The 8,951-nt window shown below is 44.1% G+C and overlaps 1 long non-coding RNA gene across 1 annotated transcript in view; it reads left to right on the top strand.

The window, feature by feature from the left end:
- The first annotated feature begins 3,704 nt into the window (after window positions 1-3,704).
- Window positions 3,705-8,951, top strand: part of LOC146871914 (uncharacterized) — a 42,069-nt gene continuing 36,822 nt past the window's right edge. Inside the window, exon 1 of the long non-coding RNA XR_014959627.1 lies at window positions 3,705-3,896. This is a non-coding gene — a long non-coding RNA (uncharacterized LOC146871914). The remainder of the gene's footprint in view (window positions 3,897-8,951) is intronic.

The raw sequence follows: 8,951 nt of genomic DNA, 5'->3' as shown, positions 1-8,951 counted from the left end.
ACATGCAGCATAGGAGGCCACAGGCAAGGGTGCGCCCCCCAAGCTCACAAGGGGGACGCCGTCATCGCTCCGCCGCCAGCAGAAGCTCTCCGTCTCATCACCAGCCCGGCCCAGCTCCCAGGCAACCTTTGCCGCAGTGGCCACGCGCAGGGCTGCGGGCGTCCAGGCCCGGGGCATCCGCAAGACCGGCCAGGAGCAGAGGCCACGAAGGGGGAGACCTTAATGCAGCCCCCTCGCTTCGATTATCTCAGCAGCGGCGTCCCAGCAAGTTCACAGCAACAGCAGGTCATAGCGACGCCCCCAGAGCGGGTTCAGACAGCTTTTCCCGCCGCCATCTCAAGAAATGCGGTCTCGCAGGCCAGTCATCCAGCGTCCGGATTCCCAGGTTCAGAAGCCGTCTTTAGGAGCAATATTCGCTACCCAGCAGTGTCAGTGGCGTCAGGGCTGCATTTGGAGAGTTGTATGTGCCCGGATGGGCAGGATATTGAAAGGATTGTCCCCCGAACAGCAAGAGCCTCACTCAGGTGTGGCCATCTTGCTTGGCGCCCTCCCCAAATGCACTTAAGAGTATATGGTTTGGCTGCATCACAAACAACCCCGGAATAAAGGTTCTGGAGGCTGCAGAGGGGCTCTGCTCATGCATGGGCACCCTCTCACATAAAACCCAGCACCCTGCCTTCAAGATTAGTAAGGCCTGCCATAGGGGTGACTGATAGGTTTATATGTGCAGTGATATGGAGAGATATAGTGAACCTATATCTCAGTAAGGGGTGCATGCACCACCTTACCCAGGCTGCAGTAGCAGTCCTGTGGTGTCATTTTGGAAGGTTTCCCAGGGGTGGCATAATACATGCTGCAGCCCCTGGTAGGCCTCTGGAGTACCTATGTCCTGGGTACATAGTATACCATATACTAGGGACTTTTAAGGGTACGCCAGAATCCAATCTGGAGTGTACCTAAAGTACTGGTAATCATTTTAGAGAGGAAGCAGCTAGGCTGGGGTCCCAGTTAGCAGGGCCCCAGCCAGAGTACAGTCGAAAAACAGTGAAACATCAGCAAAAAGTCAGGGTGACTATAAGAAGAAGATCCTACTCTCCTACAACTGTATGCTACAGCCAATGGAAACGGAGGAAGTGGCAAGCACAGGACTCAATGAAAAGCAAGGGGGCGGGATGTAAGCCCCTTTTAAGATTTATATTTAATACAATAGATTTTAGAAGCACAGCACAAGCGCTGAACAGTCGACAGCTTAAAATGTATTTATATGGCAATTTCTCTTTACATTTTGGTGTTACTAAGCCCAGTGGGTCAGGGTACAGTCTAGGCACTCAGAGAAGCATGAGAAGATCCTTTCTAAGTTTATCTACCCTTTTGGGTAGTTACCTCATTTACAATGCAAGTACTTAATGGGGAACATTTAAACAATATCAAATTGAGACTAATGTCTCTGGGGCATTATAAACAAAACTGCAGATCTCAGATGGCCCAGATTTATTAAAGCTTTGTGCCAGCGCAAAGTGAAACAAATCAACCCAAACGGGCGCAAAGCCTCAATTGGGTAGTTACTATCCAGCATAAAGGTTTATTGCGCTAGAAAGGTAACTTTTCTCTGTGGAAACCTCTTTGTGCTTGCTTCTTATTGTTGCTTTGCACCAACCAGGAATTATTTGGATGGATGTTTGCAAACAGACGTGAGTTTTGGATTCAAAGTCCAATCTACTAACATTGCCAGACCGGGCTTTACATCAAAAATGAATGCCTCCTCGAAGCTAGCATTAACAAAAAGAAATGTGTTTATTTCTCACAATACCCAAGCACTGCATGTGTCATGCAATGCACAGCCCACATACAAGGTGTGAAATCCTGCTGAGTTTGTTTAAACATAGCAGTTTACTCTGGAAGGGCATACTTCCAGTTTAAGTCTTATGCTAGACCGCACACACACTCATCTTTGGACTATGGTGCAAACGTTTCTGAACTGAGTTGTATGAAACAATTGTAAATCTAGTTCAAAATGTACAAAAGAATAAGAATTCAAATGGCACCCACCTGAGCTAAGCTTTCAGTCTGTCATGGTTGGTAGTCTCACATCTACAGCAGAGTATATTAGGGATTCATAAGGAACTACAAGATTACATCAAGGAATCTAAAATAGTCATTGATTTCCAGAGGTACCATAATCCACAACTTTGTACACTAATGGAATTTCTGCTGGGGGGAAAAATCTGCATGCACATTAGCACTTGTTACTCTTTTTTTCTGACTGGAAATAATTGAACCTATTCACAAAGTAAATGTGGTTTTAAATGTACGTTTATGCCAGAATATACCTGTTTTATGTCTGCAGGACTTCACAAAGGGATTTCTGGCATACATAAATTGATTTACAGATGTGGACATCTCTGCCAAATAAATCCCATTGAAGGGGTGGGATAAGGGAATTCTTAGAGCAAGATTAGCCTTGTCAATAGTCCAAAGGAAAAAAGGCAGTGGCCCAAGGGTCACCACAACTAAACAGGTACCACATAAGAAAGTCAGTTTCTATTTGTGTGCACCCACTATAAGCACCTGCTGCCAAGATGCACCCCTTAGAGCAAGAACATTCCAGTTATACAGAATACACAATCAATAACATCGTATGAGGAAAAAATTCCCATTCAAATTCCAAAATGTATCCAGTTCTTCACTTTATCTTCTTGTTTTTATTCTTTTAAAAACATCACACATTTACAGCGCAGACAGCCAATGTGCTTCATCCATAAAAAAAAGGACTTTTTCAGGGCTGTAATGCAATCAGTACACACAATGCATAAAGAAATTCATATTTCAACGCAATAAAAACAGATACAAGCACATAAAGGACAAACATGTGATGCAAAATAGCACCCATTAGCACTTAAAAAGCAATACAAATATATAGCAACTTTATATAATAACAGGCGTGAGAATGGGACCAAAAGAATTATAATGTGTTTTCTTTCTACCCCTTTCCATTGTCTTCTTTCTCTTTCCAGCAATACCAGCGCAGGGGTAAGGAAACATTATGCACTTAAATATGATAAAAATATCACATATTCAGAGGCCGCAGGAGATTGTTTTTTGTTTCCAATAGAAGTCCCAATTACTGTGAATTTGTATTTTAACAGTGATTATTGATTTGCACATTTTTGTCGTTTGTATTGTCATGTGTAACTTATTGGTAGGAATGTCTCTTGTACTTGGGGAATGACATTTTTTGCATTGCTTTTTAAAGTGCCAGATGGTGCTATGTAACATCATATGTGTTTGTCTTTTATTTGCTTTTATGTGTTTTTATTGTGTTAAGATATGCATTGTTTGTACTGATTGCATCACAGCCCTCAAGAAGTCTCCATTCTTATAGATGAAAAACGTGGGCTTGCCTTCACTGTAAATGTGTGACGTTTTTTGAAGAATTAAAACGAGAAAAGATTAGTCTTGTCAGTTTAGCAACGCTCATAGAATTATGTTTGTTGACATTACCAAACTTCATCCTGGCAAGATTTGGAAACGTATTCTAGTACAGGACCACCTAAAATTCGGGGTGGGAAGGGAAATGGCTCACCTCCACATTTGCCAAGAATGTAGAGTAAAGGTATTCTTCGTGGAGAATAAATATATTGAGACAAGAGATGGCTACGGAGAACCACGCCTCCGGATAGCCACATGTGACCAGCGATCCCACCCCCGGCAATGGCTGCTCGCACCGGGCCGGCGTTTTCGTCCGGGAGGTTTTCGCCGCGTTACCTTTGAGGTGCTAGAGTTGCGTTGGATTTCGCCGATTTCCGCCGATTTCGGGACTGACGGGACGCGCTGTTCATGGAGAGTCCTAGAGCGCGGAGCAGCTGTTCTGTCGTCCTGGCGGCGCTGCGGAGGAGGTGAGCTGGAGGCGGACACCGGCTTTTTAGGTCTCGCCTGACCAGCGCTTTAGCGCTGGCTCTGGCGAGACTTATAGTAAGCGCGTTTTGGAAGTGCAAACGAGTGCTTTCAGGCCTCCAACTACAGTGCATGTGCCCCGGGCGCGCGCACCATTTGGCAGCCTGAAAGCACTCGTTTTCTTTCACTTTCGGGGCCCCTTTGATGTCCCGCACCACTGTGCCCGCCCCCACTCCCCCTCCCACTCCCTCCTCGTCAACTTCAGTGCGCGCTTGTCTTTCCGCCCCCACTCCCCCTCCCACTCCCTCCTCGTCAACTTATAGCAGGGTTTTGCATTTTATAACTAGTCATGTAATACCTGATTTAAATCATAAAATAAAGTACATGAAACATTTTTAATACGTTTTAACGAGGTACTGTTAAACTCTATCGAGCATCTCAATAGTGGGTTACTTTTTTCAAAATATAAATGCATTTTAACGGCGTGTGCGTCGCGCAGGCCCCATGTATCTAAAGCATGTAATGGGGAGTTGGAGGTTGGAGTCTGGAGTCTGTCCCTCACGCGAACGTCCCCATGACGTCAGCTTCTTTAGTGGTTCTTACACACCTCTGTAGCCTAGTTGCTGGGTTCTGTGTCCCTTGACCCTTCTTTTGACCTTTCTCTGCAGGAGTGGAGCCTGGCCAGGCGTGCATTATGGCACCTTATTCTAACAGTTTGCCCCCCTCTGCGAGCACACGCCTCACTGTGTGATCACATTTTCCAGTCAGGTCGCCTGCTGCGCCCTTCAGTGTAGAACGCAATCCCGCCATCGTCACCGCCCCTCCCCCCCCCCCCCGAGTCAGAAATACTTCCCAAAGACAACAAGCATTTGCAATGCATTAGGTCTCGCATTTACGCGAGTTCGTGCTATTGACATTGCAAATAACAATGCCTATTGGCATTGTCATTTACAATGCCAATAGATTTAACTCGTGTAACTGCGAGACCTATTGCATTGCAAATGCTTGTTTGGGCTGTGGCTGTTTCTCCTCCTTCGTGGCTGCTTTGCTTCTGCCTTGTCTTGCTCCTGTGTTCTGCAGGCTCTGGTGCCTCTCTACTGTGTTTGGCTGTGTTGAGGCGGTGTTGAGGGACCGAGGAACTCTGAACTGTTGGCTGCTGGGGAATGAAATTGCTGCCGGTTCCCTCCCGCCTGTAATGCCTCTGGATTGCTTCTAGATTGCCTCATAGAAACGGAAAGGGGAAAAAATTAATTAATTGAAGGAGGCATAGCAGGGAAAGCTGTTTTGAACATATTAGGGGGACAAATAAAACGCTTTGGTGAATCCTTTGGATTTTTGGCAGACGGACATACTTCACGGAGCGGATGATTTAATAGGCTATCTCGAGTTGGGGGGCCTCTTGCGATAGAATTGGGAGCTGTAATTAAGGCTAATAAAAGCAGGGAAAAGCAACTAAAGGCTATAAGAGGACCAATAAGGAGGAAAAAAGAGAAGAAGGAAAAGGAGAAGATAAGGAGAGATACATCACAGCCAGAAACAATTAAGAAACAATTAAGAGTAATTAAGAACAGGAAAGGCTGAGAAAATGGGTAAACCTCTGAAGCATCTAAATGCGGCTGCCAAAACCGATTCCGCTGCCCGTCTTAAAACCAAAACACGACTAGCCCAAGCAAAAGAAGCAGCCAGGTTGGCCCGGTTACCTAGTAAGGAAGATAACATCAACTTATGTGGTCTTGACAGCTCCCTTGAGAGCACGGAAGAGGACCCGCTTCCAGTTACACCTCCGGATCAGGCTGAATCTTGTGATAATCAAACAAATATGAGCGAAACCGCAGCTATGTTAATCGAGCCCCAACAAGATAACCCGCTGGCAGAGGTCCCAAGGGAAAAAAAAGAGGCAAAGCAATTTTCGCTATTCCTGAAGAAAGCTGCCCTACCATCATCCTTCCTAAGTCCAAGTTCCGGTCTAGCTCCAAAATTCTCTAAAGATTTTTCAGAAATACCAGCACTGCCAATACCGGTACCAGTTTTAGTTTTGGCATCTCAGAATCAGGAGAAATCTCAATGCAATTTGGAACCAGAACGCATGGCAGTTTTTGAGGCTCGTATGGGCCAAGATTCTAGTCCTGATGAGGCAGTTTCATCAATGGAAGCGATCGTTCCAATTACAAGTAAGCCCCGACTACAGGAATCACTGGACAAAAGCAGAGAGACCGCAATGAATACCCCCGTAGTTACGACAACCCTTCAATCTGAGTTACAATCCCGTTTGGCATCACAGGATTTGATACTGCCAGGTAGCCAGCAGTCTTATAATGACAATATGGTCAGAAATAGCCCTCCTGGTGTTGATAGTGCTCAAAATGATCCTAGCCTAATTATGGAGACAGCGGGTGAATATCAATTAGATATTAAGAATCTGTTGAACTTAATATTGGATGAGGTTCGCGAGATGAAGAGTACGCAGAAAGCGGAAATTGCCTCTCTTCACCAACGGCTAGGGAAAATCGAAGAAGCAATGTCATGCTTTCCAATCAAACTTCAGGAGGCGGAAGCCAGAATCTCAGTATTAGAAGATCAGATGACCACGGTAATCGGTGAAGTAAAAGTGGGAGTAAAAAATAAGAGCTATCTGGAAAACAAATTGGAGGAGCTTGAAAATTATTCTCGGAGATCCAACCTCCGAATAGTTGGGGTTCCTGAAGGCATTGAAGACTCTCACACCCTGCATTGGGTTGACTCTTTTATCAAGCAGAAAGTTCTCCCCGAGTATGAAGGAGATCTTACCATTACCAGAGCTCATCGAGTTCCAGTCCATCCTTTCCCCAACTCTACGATGCCGCGAACAATACTGCTAAATTTTGCAGATTTTCGAGTGAAGGAAAAAATACTGACAAAAGCTATTCAGCAGAGACAGTTCTCAGTAAATGAAACTAATAAATGTCGTATTTTTTCTGATATGACTGCTGTTGCTGCGCGTAGAAGGAAAGAGTTTGTTAAGATCCTCCATTTGTTTAAAGCAAATGGTGCTCAAGCATCAATCGCCCAGCAATCCAAATTGAAAGTTTTAGTTAAGGGGAAATTTTTTATGTTCTCTGACCTGGAAGAAGCTCAGGCACTATTAAAGGAGATCTCGCAAGGATCTAGGGCTTAAAGGCACAGTTTTTGTTAAGATGGGCTAGCTAGACTGTTATTTATCGGACTGAGATAAAGCAACAAGAATTGTATTGCCGGGGGGGGTGTTGGGGTCAGTGGGGTCACTAAGGGTGTAATTCCATGACACCCATGAGGATAGAGGGGAGGGGCGGAATGTGGATAGCGCGGTTGGCAGGGGTTTTGTCACATCCCGCGGGTGGGGGGTATTTTTTTAGGGGTGGGATTAGGTTTATTGCAGAAAAAAGAGCAAGAGCAAAAGGTACAAATAATATACAACGTGAAGCTTTAAAGATCTTAAAACAGAGATCAGTAAATGTAAGATCCTTACAGTCAATGTTAATGGAATTTTAAATTCTAAGAAGTATGGTGCTCTTATTAGATGGTTGACATCATTCAATCCCCAGGTGCTGTTTCTACAGGAGACACATTTAAAATGTAATTCCCCTAAGTTATTTATACCGAGGTTTTTCTCTAACGCCTTTTTTGCATCAGCAGGTTTAGCCATGAAAGGAGTGGCTATTTATTTTTCCAGAAAACTCCCTTGGGAATTTTTACAGATACGCAGGGATGTGCATGGAAGATGGATATGGGTGGTTACTAAGCTACTAGGGAAGATCTTGAACTTTATAAATTATTATGGTCCAGTGTTGGACGACATTTCAGCCCTGAATCAAATTAATGAGTTACTGATAGGAACCCCCGGCCAGATTATATATGGAGGGGACTTCAATTTTATTCAGGACCTTAAAAAAGATACTTCTAATAAAAACAAAAAACAATTGAAACCAAATACCAAAAAATTAGTGGAAGCCATCAGACAAGAATATCAACTGATAGATCCATGGAGGGAAACTAATCCGGATAAAGAATTTTATACTTGCTATTCATATCGGTTTCAGACCGCGTCACGGATTGATTTTTTTCTTATATCCCTCAGATCCCTCCAGATCGTAAAGGCCGATATTGGGTGTAATCCTTTTTCGGACCATGCCTATGTTACATTAGAAATGATGCTTGGGGGAGGGAGTAGGGAACGGCCTAGGTGGCAGCTGGACCGGATCCTTTTACAGAATCAGGATTGGGTGAAAGATTTTAGAAAATGGATCTCCGAATATTTTAATATTAATGAGGATACAGCAGAGCCCTTCTCAGTTTGGGGTGGGTTTAAGGCAGCGGCCCGCGGCCAAATAATTGCCTTTACGGCTGCCCAATCAAACATCCGGAGGTCTAAGATAGCCGAATTACAAGTGGAAGTTAAAAAGAATACGCTTTCCAACTCCAGTCGCTTCCTAATCAGCTTGAAAAGGCAAGAATGGCATTGAGGGATTTTTTTGTCCTAGAGGAGATCTGTAGTTCACAAATATTTCAACAAAAAGTGTACGAGGAAAGTCAACTAATTGGTAAACTTCTGGCCAATTCAACCAGGAAAAAACAAGAAGCAGCCATTATATCGAAAGTGCTCGATCCTCAGACTGGTCGAGTTGTAGCTAATAGTGCCGAGATCCCTCAGGTCTTCCTAACACATTTCCATCAACTTTATTCGACTGAATACCTCGTGGAGGAAGAGCAGATTAAGGAATACTTTATGAATATGAACATCCCTAAACTATCAGATAACCGGATTAGTATAGTGGGATCTGATGTGGAATCAGCCGAGATCGTGGCTGCCATTACAGCAACAGCCAGGGCGAAAGCATGTGGACAGGATGGCTTCCCTATTGAATTTTATAAAGTTTTTTTAGGAGAATTGATTATGCCCCTGAAGAATTTATTTAATTATATAAAAGAGGGAGGCTTGGTTCCCACATGTTTTAAACAATCAATAATTGTATCCTTCGTTAAAAAAGATAAAAATCCAGCTGATGTTAATTCCTACAGGCCCATCAGTCTTTTAAATTCAG

Source organism: Triturus cristatus, chromosome 1_1, assembly GCF_964204655.1.
Source record: "Triturus cristatus chromosome 1_1, aTriCri1.1, whole genome shotgun sequence".
Taxonomy (NCBI): Eukaryota; Metazoa; Chordata; class Amphibia; order Caudata; family Salamandridae; genus Triturus; species Triturus cristatus.
Note: the sequence above shows the minus strand (reverse complement) of the source record. Positions and strands in the feature narration are given on the sequence as shown.